General features: G+C 39.1%; 1 protein-coding gene across 2 annotated transcripts in view; it reads left to right on the top strand.

Moving 5' to 3' along the window:
• Nucleotides 1–15,479, top strand: part of LOC108672627 (phosphatidylcholine:ceramide cholinephosphotransferase 1) — a 39,206-nt gene continuing 23,727 nt past the window's right edge. The window contains exon 1 of one of the 2 annotated variants that reach the window (XM_018160328.2): nucleotides 1–314. The gene's annotated coding sequence lies outside the window, so the exon portion shown is untranslated. Of the gene's footprint in view, nucleotides 315–12,621; nucleotides 12,839–15,479 lie in introns of those variants that run through there. The other variant, XM_018160329.2, reaches the window with a different exon arrangement.

Genomic DNA, 15,479 nt, shown 5'->3' with positions numbered 1-15,479 from the left:
TCGAGCAAGTCGCGTAACCGAACTCACCGAATCAGTGTAATCGAAGACTTGAGAGGGTGCGCACGTAACCGCTCCGTATAAAACTTGGCATAGCTCATGTGAACCCACGTTCTTTGGGAAACAAAACTGAACATTTCCTGAAAGAACTTCGAATATTTGATTCGTCTGATTTGAATTACGAATTAAAGTATGTTTGATAGTGCATAAGGAAGGGAAACTGTGACAGTTGTGTAGCGCAGTAGCGGTTTAGTGAGGCGATCACACATGAGTTTTCTCTAATTTCCTCGCGTGAATTCCTTCACTAACTGCGCGAGGTAAGTCTTGGTCGAATGAGCATTCACTTCCTGTATTTACCATTGTAAAGTTGTTCATCTTTCGTGATTATTTAGAAGTTAATGAATATAAATACTATTCAAAAAGTATGGAAAGCCATTGTGATTTGTGTGCCACAAGCCCACAACCTGCAGCTTGCGGATAGTCCCAAGACGCGTTGACCTTACTTGCTGTTTGTTGGCTGTGCTGTTCAGCTGTTGTAGCTACCAAACGTTCAGTACCTACTACCAAGTTTATACCTAGTTAGAAGACGGTAATGCGGTGGATTTTCAGTCTTCTTAGTTAATTATTTCGACATGAAAAACCTGCATACAATACTTTGAATATCCAATCTAAGCGGTTTTATAAAATTATTTCAGTTCTACCTACTTTCGGATTTCTAGGAGACGGGTGGAGTCTAGATGCGTAAGTTAGTATACAGGCATGAAGCTGTAACTTGGCTGATAGGTAGTCTGATACGATACGGTATTCATCGATGATCGAGATAAGGTAGTATTTTCTATATACCTGATAGCCTACTTGGTCTATTTTTTATAGTTGGAACTATCCATTTTGAAAAATACAATTTCTGAACTGATTCAGAATTTCAGACGAAATTCAATCATTTAGTTAAAAGATTTCTGCGAAATATTTCATTTATCATGTACAGCTTTTTACAGTCCTGTGTTTGTCCCATATTACTCGATTTCATTGTATATAAGCTGGATTACCGTCAGTTTCTCGTCCATCTTCTTGAGCTCTGCTAATACGTGCTCTGCATTATCTGCAATATACTTCCTAGTTCCTAATACGTGCTATGTGTTATGGATTTACGACCTAAGGACCTGAGGCTGAGTGGATGTTCATGTTGACTAATTTTTTATAGTTTTTATAATTCTCTGGTACTGGTACTACTACTAGGCCCTCTTGTTGCAATATAATGATTATATACACCAGTGCCTCTCAAGGAAATGGCTGTTTCGTGGCTGTAAGGATCCTGATTAGCTCATATGTCTAGTTACGATAATTACCAAAATTCTCACTAATATTTTTCACCAACATAACTTAAAGACATGACTGGCAACTCCGATCAGCGGGCTAATTATTTAACGTCTTTTCCGCGTTAGTGAGAACTTAAGTCTCTCTTAGGCTCTGAACCCGACAATAGTGGAATTTAACAGCCAATTACACGTTCTTGATTGAAGGAAAAATGTCGAATTGAATATTTTTCAGTTAGAAAATACGTCAATTCTCGCTGCAATTTTATGGTTGGCGAGACATGGCAACTACGCCCGCGCCGTCCACTGTGTCACCAACCCTCATGCCAGCACATAACAGCCCCACGCTTGTGCATGTAATTCAGCAGGAGCTGTTCTTGTTGCTTCATTTTCACTGCAATAATTCATTTGAATAGCGATGTAACTCGTCCAGCGTAATTACTTTTCTTTGACTCCTCATTTATTGGCTGAAGAGATTTATATTTTATGTATTCACTAAACTTCTGCTTACTTCCAAACTTGGAAGTAAGCTTGGAAAACAAAAATATCCATCTAACGTTTGCATTCTGTTTGATTCATTCCGAAAGTCATAGAAACAGGTAAATTCGAATAATTACAGTAGCTTAGGCCTTAGGACTCCATTAATTTGAATCATTAAACGCACAATCTGTGTCCTGGAAGGAAAAAGTTGCGTGGGTTGCGTCGAGATCTCTACGGCTGGCCTTCATCACGCGAAAGCGAAAGTGGCTACACTTGGCATCACATTTGTTTTTTATATCGCCTGTGTAAATTTTCCCGGATTGTATTTTCTTGGAATAGGAGAATGTATCGCTTCTGGAATAGGTAGGTCAGAGTGAGATTACTGACGACATACAAGCTAGTTCTCGGCAGTTCTTGACCGACCGGAGGATGGATGTAGATTATCTCATTGGTATGCATTAGAGATCCCAGGACAATGAATGAGAGGCGCGTGAAGATGCGCGAGATAATTCAAGAAGAATTGCTAAATCCCACATTCGTGGAGCCAATCTCTGATGAATATTTCTACAAAATCAGCTGACCTTAGATTAGAAATCTTTATTAAATGTGCGACCATTTCTTTTAATTTGTATTGATGTTGATCTTGTTCATTCATTCCATCTCTTAATTAAAGAGGAAGCTATTTTTGCCTGACGTTGCTTGCGGTTGGACTGCGGTATGCATCAACCGCAATTATGTCTCTTTTGCCAAAAACTTCGGTTTAAAACATCCTGAATATCTGCAGACGTGTAGATTGGCTTCCATGTTTTCATTCGTTTTACTGAATCGTGTTTGTACGCTCATACGCCGAGTAGTCACTAGTTTATCTGTGATTTTAATTTGTGATTTATGTATTGTTCTCATGAAATATCAACATAACGTTTATTTTTAAAACATAACTTTTGCAATTCACTATTCATACTGGCTCACAATTATATAACAGCTTGCTCTATTAACTTTTGGCACTGGGTTGTCGTTTTGCTGTTTTTACTGGATCACTATCAACTGTGCTGGCTCACCAATAAGTCACCATCATCTGATGATACAGGCTCACCATCATCTCATGATACAGGCTCACCATCATCTCATGATAAAGGCTCACCATCATCTTACCATCATCTCATGATACAGGCTCACCATCATCTCATGATACAGGCTCACCATCTCATGATACAGGCTCACCATCATCTCATGATACAGGCTCACTATGAGCCGCAATATGATGGTGTTGGAGAAGCGTTTCCTGCAGGCGCGCGCCGCTCCGCCGCCGCTGCTGCTCAAGGCCCAGTCAGTGGTCGGATGGTACTCACGCTGACGTCATCGAATATTTTGCTTGATGACGTGAACATGCCGAGAAATGCAGCGAGTCGTGGACTATAATGGAGCATTCTAATGTTGACGAGTACTCTTTATGGCGCTAAGTAACCAATATATTATGGTGCTTAATATGTTTATCATTCATTCAGTTGCATAGCGCGTACAAGTAACGTGTTCGATAATTGACGGCTTGCGCGAGGACGCGTGGCCTCTGAGCCCAAATCTTCCTGTCTGAGCCCAGGAAAGAAAGCGCGCATCTGGCCTTGCTGCCCCTTACTAAGGAATATCTTCTTCTTGTTTTGTGATTATAGGAGCTTCGGAGGCGTGTCCATGTAGCTCCTACTTAGGAATGCATTGAGGGGAAGGTTGGAGTGAATCTAGGTCATCTAGCAGGTCTTGTATATTGAGAGGTCAAGCCGACCGAGGGAAGAATCCTGCGTGGCAGAGCTGAGGGCATAGAAAGGGCAGGCTTCTTATCGACTTCATATGCTTCCCTCACATCATGTTCGGGCAACGGTAGCGTTGGAGAAGGCTTAGTGTCGTGGAGATACCCTGCGCGAATACCGGTATATTTAATATTGTGAGATCACGTTCGTGTGGTTTCCGGTATTATACTTTCTGTTTTTTTTTTATTTATCTCTTACTTTTTTCCGGGGCTTTGATTAAATTTTTGCCTAATTAATATATTATTGTTTTGGTTGCTTATGCTTGAAAATTAGTCTGCTCGGGTAGGTTTTATCAAGTGGTGGTAAGATGTCTGGATTCATTGGTAAAGCATTCGCTGTCGGCACCTCATCTGACCTTTCAGAAATAAGGTGTCGACAATAGCGCCGTATAGCCCTGCCTTCAGTGTCCCTCCAGGAATAATACGAGCTCATCTCTCAAGTGTCAACCTGATGCTACTTTAGGTATCGACTTGTTGACGGATATTGTTTTCTGTGTTGACGCTGCCGTTTTGGAACGACCGCTCTTTATATGGATAATGCTCAACGTACAAGTCATGATGAATGTTGTAAGGCTTTATCGTTTGAATATATTACTTGAATTTGCCCACATCGTTAGTAATTTCTTAACAATATTAAAATCAAAGTGGAAATTGAAACTGTTGAAATTCGCTTGTTTTGTTCTTGGGAACAATAATACATGTTTTTCAATTTTTCAGCGCTCTGCTACTGGGCAATTTTTATGCTCGTTTCCTTGATGAATTTTTATCGAATGTTACTTCTATTAATTCCGGTTTTAAGTTAGAATGTCATTAAATGCAAAGAATACCAAGGAATATACCTCTACTTCTCTATAGTTAACACAATATCAATGCTCGACTCGGAGCATTGTACTTCATTAATACGTCGTCCGTCCCGACTCGGAGACGGAGGACGACGAAGGCGGCGCACCAGCGTGACCGGGGACTAGGAAGTCCTAAACTCATCATAAGGTCACAAGGCTAGAAGTTTCAAAGTTTTTTCTCTTAGCAATAATAAAAAAAACTTGAGGTGCCGCCCGATGGTGCTGCCGGCTGTGTCCCATATTCGGTATCCACGATACGCCGCTCTGGGGTTGGCAGGACAGCTTGCCTGACGACCTACCGACCGGCCGACGGCTGACAATGGAATGTGGGTTTGTGAGTGTAGCGTTCGGGGTCACATGTCAGCCTGTTCATTCCACATCATGCGTTAGCGAAGTCTAAACACCATTGTTTAGTATAATTTAGCTATGCAATGTATACACAAATACTGTATTGTCTCGTAAAGGCAACAATTGCGTGAACTGCAAACAGAACAGATACTACATGCGAGTAAGCTAGTGCGTTGTGTGAGTTGACGTTGGCGGCGCGTTTCTATGACACGGTCTTGAGTTTGCTATGCGGCGTGTGATAGGCCTTTATTCTGAGAGGCGGCGAGCGCACTGCTCGTATTGCATAGCTACGTATAACAGCTGCTGTGCCGGCCGGCTGCTGTGCAATGTTGCATGCGTGATACTGGCACTGGCCGGCTGTTGTGCTATGGTTCTTCCAAAAACGGCAGCTTCATTCCACTACAATTGATCGTATAATAATCCTATGATGTACTGCCATGATGTGGCATGTTAGGCTTTAAACAAAGGCCATGTACAAATTAAACTTTTATTCGCGTACTACGTCTTTGATCAAATAGACTTGAGAAAAGAGTTCGATCACGCGTTCTCTTATACAGAAATTTGGAAAAATACAGCTAGGTCTTTGAACAGTACAGCTTCGTCGTATCAGACGAATACCCGGCCCATCGTAACTGTAATAAAATACTTAAAAAAAAACTTTAAAAAAAACACGTTTTTCTTGTGGACTAAAAAATAGAAAATAAATTAGGGCTCGCCCCAAAAAACGTGGGTCGGGCTGTACGTTCACCATCAAATTTCCAAAATTCGTGTGTTGTGTGCTTTTCGCTTTAATCATAAATCTGCCCGACACACGTTTTTTGGGGCGAGCCCTAATTTATTTTCTATTTTTTAGTCCACAAGAAAAACGTGTTTTTTTAAAGTTTTTTTTAAGTATTTTATTTTCTTCTTTTTAGTCCGTTGCTACACATGAAGAAACGTTGTTGCGAGCCAATTTACTTGACTTCACGTACGTATCGATGATACGCAGCGTCAGCGCCCGCACGTCATACTATATATATATATATATAGATACTATATATATTTTACTCAATTAAGCTAATTTCGGTCTCTAATTGCTAGTTTTTATGATTGTATCTGAAATTGTTAGGCGAAAATAGCCTGCATGCCGAATTGCAGATCTCTAGAGCAATCAGAAGTGGGCTAATTTTCGTTGTCAATGTTAACAACAAACAAACAAACAAATAAACAAACAAACAAACGCGAAGCTAAGCTAAGAAAAACGTGTTAATATGAAAGTAGAAGGAAAGGCAGACCCCGAAGCAAGTAATGAATATATATATGTTTATAAAGAAGAAATCGGTTCTTCTTCTTTAATTTTTTTCGACAAAGAATTTGCGCTGTACTACTTGAAAGTTTGAGATTGTATAGACTTCTGTGTAAAGAATAAATGGCTTATTGTGCGTCTCTGTTGATCTTTTTTTTTAACACGATGACGTATACTGTGCGATCAGCTGCATTCATTCCGCGGCAATGACGTCACGACTGATCGAAGAGACAAATACTTCACATAGAAGTCATGGGAACGCTTGCCGGCTCGAGCGCGTATCTTGGTTACCAAACTTCATTATTCATAGGAAGAATTTCAGGGCCTTGACTGTCGTGTCGAAGGCTGGAATGCGTTAGCTGAAGCCCATTCTATTTATATATCAGTGTTTTTATTTTTAGTTTTTTTGCTAATTATTTATAAGCAAAAAATATATGTATGTATCATCCATGATAGGTTGACTGAAAATATCTGTGTGCTCCTGTCCAGCGTACGACAAATATTGCTACATTCTGTGTACAATCAAGAATTGTGAACTTTTTTTTTTCGATACAAAAAAATTTCACTTCAACATTTCGTCTCCTCAAATGCACAAGATTCGTTTTCGTATTCCTTTGAACTGTTGAGCTGTTTTCGTCAGTGTCAGCTTCACTTCCATTTTACTGCATCGATCCTGAAGACCACCTGCCGTGGGTTAACGAACGTTACTCTCCCCCAGCTCTTATTTTGCACAGTTTTATTTCAGGCTTGAAGTGTTCCGGGTTCTGTAGTGCTCAATATCTAGTCGCTTCCACGTATTTATTGAATAATCTCAATTAAAATTCGTAGAAGAACGATCTCAATTCTAATTAATGTTGATTGTTTTTTAAAAAACAAAATTTTTAAAAACATTCGGACGAATTTGTTAATATAAGATTGAAACGAGAGAATGCTCGGTGCACTTCCAGAAAGACGGAGTTAGGGACAATTTCTGTGAAACGTAACTCTTGAATCTCCCGGTTTGTTGCTGCTTTTCATCTATTATTTCATATGCTGATAGAGAGCTTATTGAGAGGGGGGGGGGAATGTCCCCTTATTGAGAGGGGGGGGGCAACTTTTTTATTATGTAACTTCGTATACCAATTAATATCGCGAATTTTTTCAAATTAATCTGCGACCGAAGCGTGAACGCCTAGTTTAGCCCTGGTGGTTGGCTGGAATCTGCGCCATCTTTTTTAGATATTATTCAATTACTTTTTGCCCCACGAATCAATTTTATTACCCCGTATCAGGACCAGAATTTAGGTGACCGCTTTTCTACCGTAGCAAATAAAAAGAAAGAATGTTAGTTTTCATTAGCTTTCAGTTATTGGATTTTGCTGCTGCCTTGAAGTCGCGTTGTCAGGCATGCAGTGCTCAGAAGTAATTGCACGAGTCTGACATGAAAACAATCAAGGAATGATTGTTCACATGATTGCTTACATGATTGCTAACATGATTGCTAACATGATTGCTCACATGATTGCTCACATGATTGCTTACATGATTGCTAACATGATTGCTCACATGATTGCTAACATGATTGCTTACATGATTGCTAACATGATTGCTAACATGATTGCTCACATGATTGCTAACATGATTGCTCACATGATTGCTAACATGATTGCTAACATGATTGCTTTAGGTACCTTAATTCAAGCTACGGTGATACACTTTTTTTATCCTTAGGTACAAGCTTCATATTTTTACTTACGTTTAATTCATTAATTTACAGCAGTAAATATGACTGAGGTCGTCATTTGTCGTGCAAGTCCCCGAGATCTTATTACTTTATCTGTAGGCAGTCGTCAACACTGAATACTGAGCCAATTAACGCTGTCCATTCATTCGTCTTTATTTTCGATTTTATTATAGGAATTCAAGCGCTAGATACTGACGTATTCTTTGAAATTTTCTGTGTAATTTTATTTTGATTCACAGACGTTCTTTAACCTAAAGTAATATCGCGCATGGCCATATATCTTAAGTTCTAATATTCCAATAATTAATCAATATTTTTGCGATTAACGACAGAAATCTTCGTATTTAATGTCATTCACAGCTAGTTTCACGTATATAACCTAGTGTTATATCATAAATATCGCTAAATTAGTCAATTGGCAAGGCTAGTTCAATGTCACATTTTATTAAATTATTCATCGCGCAATGAAAATCGTTTTTGATGTGACCGGCTGACAGCAAGATTTACCAACCAGTTCAAAAATTACTTTCATAATCCCCGGCTGGTTAAAAGTTGCCTTGAACTTAGCCTTGGTCGGAACCGCGGGCCCAGTGAGCTGTGCACTCCTATGTTCTGCGTCTCTTTTTTACCGCTGTTGTAGGAACGTCAATTATTAATTATTACCGCTTTTGTAGGAACGTCAATTCGAATCCGTCGAACGCTATTGGAGCACGTCAATTCAATCACTCGGCTTATAGGTAAGCTTCTATCGAAATTTTGAAATCTGAATTTGAAGCAAAAATCTAATGAATATTTCAATGTTTATGCTCGTATCTACAGTGTTGGTCTTGTTGACAACATATGTTTGTCAGAATAATGTGCATCCAATACATTGCTCAGAGTAGTAAGCTACTCAGATTGGATAGGCATTATCATTTCGTTTTTAGTGTGATTCACAGGTAGGCAGAATGCCCACCCTACTGAGCGGTCCTCAGCAAGAGCGTCCACTTATTTTGTCATAGCATTCTTTTCTTTCTTTAATTCCGTTATCAATACGCGGGCCGAAATCAAGTAAAAAGTTGAGGTTTAGCGAGGCAGGTGAATGCTCAATGTTGTATGCATTATTGGTGCTTGCACTTAACTTGGTAGCGTCTGAACTACTGCCGTTTTCATGTTTTGTGGCTATTGCAATCAAGACGAGAAAGAATACCAGCAACGTATTAGTACTATTATAGGCCAGTTTAGATGGAAGAATGTTCATTGTTAAAAATTATTTCGGAATTCAGGACATAATTTTGTACTTTGGTAAAAATATCGACCCTTGTAATACGTTATGACGAGTATTTCATATCAGTAGACTTATCGACGATATACAGGGGTTAGACAAAATTAAGGAAACGCCTGAGAAATCCACAAAATATATTTTAGAATGGTATAGATCTACCTTTTGCAGCAATTACAGCCTCAATTCTTCAAGGTATTGATTCATACACATTGTGAATTGTTTCCAAAAGAATTTTAACCCCTGCTTCGGTTAAAACTCCCGCCAGCTCCTTTAAAGACGATGACGACGGAATCGACTTCTGAACCTTTATATCTAAAATCGAATATAGGTGCTCGATAATATTCAGGTCCAGTGAAAGTGATGGCCAAATGAGATGCTCAACTTCATTTGAATGTTCCACGTGCCATTATCTAATAATTCCAGCTATATGGATCGAGGCATTATCATTTTGAAAGATGGCGTTACCTATGAAAACAATGCTCGAACAATTAGATGAAGTTGGTCCTGCCAAATTCCTAAATGGTTACGGCTGTTGATTCTTCCATGAAGAGTCCGCCGGATTTCCAAGAAATAGCACCCCTTATCATCACAGATCCTTTACCATGTACCATCACCATGTTTGTACCATTTTCATTTACAATGTACCGTCACCATGTTATACGGTTGGGAGAAGGCAGTCGGGATTACATGACTCTATTGGCTGTAGAACGTGAACTCGGCCAGAGATTGGAAATAAGGTAAAAAATGATTCGTCAGAGAAGCAGCTTTTCCACTGCTCGAGGAACCGATTCTGCAAGTTTTTACACCAATCTAAACGCTTTGAAGCATTTGTACTTGAAACCAGTGGTTTTTTAATTGCAGCTTTTTCATAGAATCCAGATCTGTGCAGCTCTCTGCGTAGTCTTTATGGAAACTGAGTTCTGTAGGTGTCCATTGAAGTCTGCAGTAATTTGAACAGCCGTTTTCTTTCGATTTTCCCTCACAATTCGATTTAGGCACCGACGTTCTCTCTCAGACAACTTCGACTTTCGGCCAGACCTGTGCTTTGCTGAGGACTTTTTTCCTTCTTCTTCTTCAAAAGCAGTCATTACTTTTGAGACAATACCTCTAGAAAAGTCAAGCATTTGAGAAGTTTGTCACACTCGCACCTGCCATTCCGGCACCAATAATTTGGTATCTTTGTAACTCAGAGAGGTTTGCCATTTATAAGTTAAATCTTAGGTTATTGAAACAAAAATTTACTAAAAATATCTGTGCAAGGATAAAATATCAATTAGCAGCAACAATAAAAAAAATAAAAGATAAAAATATGTCACGGTTTCATGGTTTGTAACAAATTCAAAAAGTACTATTCAAGTGATCCTTATTTTGTGCAACCCCCTGTAGTTTCTCATAAAGTCATAAGTAACAGGCACATAACCTTCTTTGGTAAACTAGAGCGTGCTGCCCATGAAACGGGAGGAGGTCATGAGCTACTTACGCCACATGGACTAGTGTTGCAACCTAACTCATCACCGTCAGTTGGGCACGATGTTCCTTCTGTTAATGTTACGGTAATTTCTTGATGTTTCTTCTGTTGATGTTACGGTACTTTCTTGAAGTTTCTTCTGTTGATGTTACTCTCTCTGTGTCTCTCCCTTGATGTCTCTTCGATTTGCGCCCAATATTATACAATTATGGCTGATAATATTTCGTCAACATGAATGTTCTCTCTCTTGATGTTTCTTTTTTTAACGTTTTTCTTAGCTTAGCTTCGCGTTTGTTTGTTTGTTTGTTTATTTGTTTGTTTGTTTGTTTGTTTGTTGTTAACATTGACAACGAAAATTAGCCCTCTTCTGATTGTTCTAGAGATCTGAAATTCGGCATGCAGGCTATTTTCGCCTAACAATTTCAGATACAATTATAAAAATTAGTAATTAGAGACCGAAATTAGTTTAATTGAGTAAAGTATATATATATAGTATATATATAGTATGACGTGCGGGCGCTCACGTTATAGACGAGCAGGCGCTAACGCTGCGTATCATCGATACGTACGTCAAGTCATACTTAATCAAGTCTTAATCGTTTTTCTTGTGGACTAAAAAGTAGAAAATAAAATACTTAAAAAAAACTTTTTAAAAAACCACGTTTTTCTTTTGGACTAAAAAGTAGAAAATAAATTATGGCTCGCCCCAAAAAACGTGGGTCGGGCTGTTCGTTCACATCAAATTTCCAAAATTCGTGTGTTGTGTGCTTTTCGCTTTAATCATAAATCTGCCCGACACACGTTTTTTGGGGCGAGCCATAATTTATTTTCTACTTTTTAGTCCAAAAGAAAAACGTGGTTTTTTAAAAAGTTTTTTTTAAGTATTTTATTTATGTCTGTTGATGTTCACTTGTACAGTTTTTGTTTGATTCCGTCTAGTTCGATTGTTCAGCCATGTGGTTAGAATTACTCAACAAAATTCGGGCACAACTTACTCTATTTCTGTTGTATTGATACAAGAGAAACAAATTTGCTTGACCATGATTAAATGGAGCTATAAAATTACATACGATTATTATGGAGTGTATAAAAACCAAGTCATGCTGCCACAAATTAGTTTGACCTCTGTTGGGGCGAGTGGTGAGGTTGCAGACGAGCTCATGTGCGCAATCCCTCTTTTTGCTGAGTCTAATGCCTGTAAAGTTCAATCTTATGTTCGATTTTGGCTTGCGTTGAGTAAAGAATATTATATATTTCTTTTGCCGATATTTCTAAGCCGAATATTTTTGCGTGACAAAATGGTATCATTAACGGTATTTCTGTGACAAAAATGGTATCGTAAGCCATGGATCGTACGGAGATTTCGATTCATGCCAGATACGCGTTACTCGTCAGCTGGTCATTATTTGCGATTTTACTGCAAGATCTTGCATGCAGTTTGCCATGGCCCAACTGCAAGCAAAAAAACTTCACAGCTCTGAGTTAGTCAAGTTTTTTTTTTGGGGCGAAATTACCCGAACTTGACACTACTTTCTAAATTGTATTAATTTTTTTGCCGGATGCATTGCCCGAATTTTTTTGGAAGTATTATTTTCATCGGAGTTGACAGAATAATTTACATTTGTTTATCTGTATGAGTGATGTCTCGGTATTATTAATTCGGTATCTCGGTAATAATTCGTTATTATTAATTTCGATGCTTGTGATTTTTCACTGTCATGCTAGAAAGCCAAGCTTGTTGAGATTTAATAGAAAGTAATTAATGTATCCTAAGGAATTAATATATCTTTCAACGTTCATTTCATTGCATATACGTGAAGAATAAGGTCGATAAACGTCAGCAACATGTGCTTATGCATCATCTGGTATAAGCAGAATGGCTTTGCATAGTTGCATCGTTTGAGGTAGCGACCTTGAGGAGGCGTGCACATTTGCGCAACAAGGCAGCGGAGAACCGCGATGCCTCAACTGCCAATAGCGAGCGTGTCTGTGCGCGGCCACACGCAAACCATCGCGGGCTCGCACTCATGGCTGGAGCCCACCTTCTTGCCAGTGCTCGCAGTCGCCCTGTGCAGAGTGCGCCTCGATTACACAAAGTTTTTCTGAACAAATTTACGTAAATCCAGCATATCTCGATCAAAGTACTGATCAGTGACATATATTATAAGTCTTGACAGTTACTCGTACTTATTTATCACTGCTGGTAGAGACCGCGTTGACTTGGTTGATGTTTGGTGTCGATTTTCGAATACCTGAGCATCCTGAGGACGAGTTTTTCATGCCCTTACGTCAACCCTAGGATGGATGGTATATAAAGGTAAATTCTTCGTCTAGCGAAGATACTTCGCTACTGCCTGTCAACGCTATAGTTAATAACTATTTCAACAATTTCTGGAAGAAGTTCCCGGCATCGTCCCTAAACTTGATTGACCGCAGTGTGTCGGAATCATCAAGTATACATGTAACATATCCAAATTCCACGTATCGCTCGGATCCAAGTTCCACATATCGTACGGATCCAAATTCAACGTTTCGTACGTATCCAAATTACATGTATCGTACGTGAAATTTCATTTCAAAGAAGTGAGCATGTGTCAATCGCCTTTTCGAGTTAGTAATGTAATTGTACTGTAATTTTGCCACGATATCGTGTATACACTCTAATAATTCGCATTTCTAATCTAAGTTTTATGATCAGAAGGTGTTGAACATTTTCCTTCGTGTTCATCATAAGTCGCTAAGAATAAAATTTCCATAATCTCATAATTGCAGCGCACTTAGCGTCATAATGTAAATGTTGTCTCATGTGTAAAGCTTTGTTCCGGTATTACTGCACGTCATCTTCCGTTTCTGCTTTATCACCTCATCTACAGCTTTGCAGCACACGCATGTTCACTGGCTGCGGCCATTGTTGCATGTTCGAGCTAAATTTTCCATGATGTAATAAGCATATTTTTAACCTCGCTATACTGCAGAGATTCATTAAATCTTTACCGATTCAATGAAAGACCGGCTGAACCATGTTACAGAAGAAACGGGGATGTGACGTTGCGTAACAGGAATTCTAGTCGCCTCTAAAACCAAGTCCTCTACATTTCGTTCGTGTATTTCAATTTCGATCAATCGGCGGCGGAGTTGCATGCTCACCGAACCGTGCCCTCAACTCATGCAGAATTGATGTCGATCGAGGGGCAGGTGGTCCATGTTGTGCTCGCATCTCGTCTCCTTAAAGTACCGTATTTTTACTTCTTTTCTGAGATGCAATCAGTAGTTGCCATAGTAGTAGCCATTCACTAGCTTTATATTCAACAAATTCTTCTTCTATTTCTTACAAACTGGATTCTATGATCAACATGAAATTCTTTTCAAATTATCAAAATACTAACGTCCTGTGTTTCGAATCGACTGTCTTTATTGCCGCCAGTCATCTCAGCAGGCACTGTGCTTGGGCAGGTAACCTTGACTTGAAGTTCTCTATTTCAAATTATAGGAATAAAGTTCATATAATTACACGCGCCTTGGCTAGAAATTTTTGGAGACCTTCAACTCTAACTATGTTTGACATGCATCTATCGAATTTTTATTATCCAAGCATGCGAGGCCTATTGTATGGGTCATGGTTAGATAATGACGCCTAAATATTTTTAAGGAGAGAAATCTGTCGCTATCATTTTTTTTCTTCAAAACTTTCACTCATAAACCCTCACTCAGCGGGTGTCCGGGGCATATCTTTTACGATTTCTTTGAAAAATTGTATAATTATCTAAAATACTATTTTCTTAAAATATGTATCATATATAAACTGATATAGGAACACAAACGTGATGCTTGAAGAACAAGGCTTCGTCATGCGTGTTGATATTTTACATTGAAAACTGCTCTTCGAGCGATGTACATATATTAACATATATAGTACATGGGAGTTGGTGTCATACCCACCATATTAATGATTCAAATTTCGTTAGTAGATTCGAATAGCGCCTCCCTGTGCGTGTTAGAGGTATCAAACACTGTTCAGTTCTTGACGTTAAGCCTCCTGATCCGCTCATTGCATTTAGCTATGGACTTGGACGTCGCAATGCATGGTCTACGATGTGCTCTTATATACCAGCGTTACGCCATGCTTCAGTCGAGAATACGTTCGTTACGTACCGTACAGGATATGAACACAAACGTCTTCTTGTGGGTAATGCATTCAATTTGCTTACGTGAATCAGTGGTACAACATAAATGAGCACAACGTCAGGAATGGCGAAATGAGTACAACATTTATGTCGCAGGTTGACTGCGACGACTGATATATATTGCCATCATCAGATCGTCAAATGGCTATGTTTACGGTTATTGCAGTTTGAGCGTCATGTGACATCCATACACGAGCAATGAGGCCGAGTGCGCGTGCACTGGCTCTGGCTATTGTGTGTGTGTTGCTTTGCCAGAAGCCACCCTTGGTGTGTAACAAGTGCATTTTGTTAACTGAGCCTACATGGCTTCACTGAAGCGCTCAGTACGCCCATAAGACTCCTTGGCTTCATGAAGCAATCATCCTTTATTGTGTTGTATACGTCATATGTATCCAAGGTTTCTTTGTCATCATGTGTGATTTTTCGTTAAAATCATCTATGTTACTTCAGTATTCATAGAGTATGGGATGGGACATTGCTTGTTCGCTTGAGCTCTAAATATTATTCCGTGCCCACTTGAAGTAAAGATTGAAGGCGCAATTAAAGGAGATTTCCGTGTAAGCCATTGCAATGTGCAGCTATCTAGCAATAGTATAGAATAAATTCTCTTTTCACTTGAAACGGCCTGAGTTTATAAAATTAATTCTTCCAATTTCTGTGTACTAAGAAGCGTTTTTGATGGTCGTCCCAGTATTATGTTTCAAAACAATATTCACCAAGATTTATCCTCAGCGTTCAAATTTTTAGCTTTTGAAATCTTATAATTTATTGGTG

The sequence above is a fragment of the Hyalella azteca genome, unplaced genomic scaffold, assembly GCF_000764305.2.
Source record: "Hyalella azteca isolate HAZT.00-mixed unplaced genomic scaffold, Hazt_2.0.2 contig7025, whole genome shotgun sequence".
Classification (NCBI taxonomy): domain Eukaryota; kingdom Metazoa; phylum Arthropoda; class Malacostraca; order Amphipoda; family Hyalellidae; genus Hyalella; species Hyalella azteca.
The sequence above is the reverse complement of the archived record's forward strand: the minus strand, read 5'-3'. Positions and strand labels throughout refer to the sequence as shown.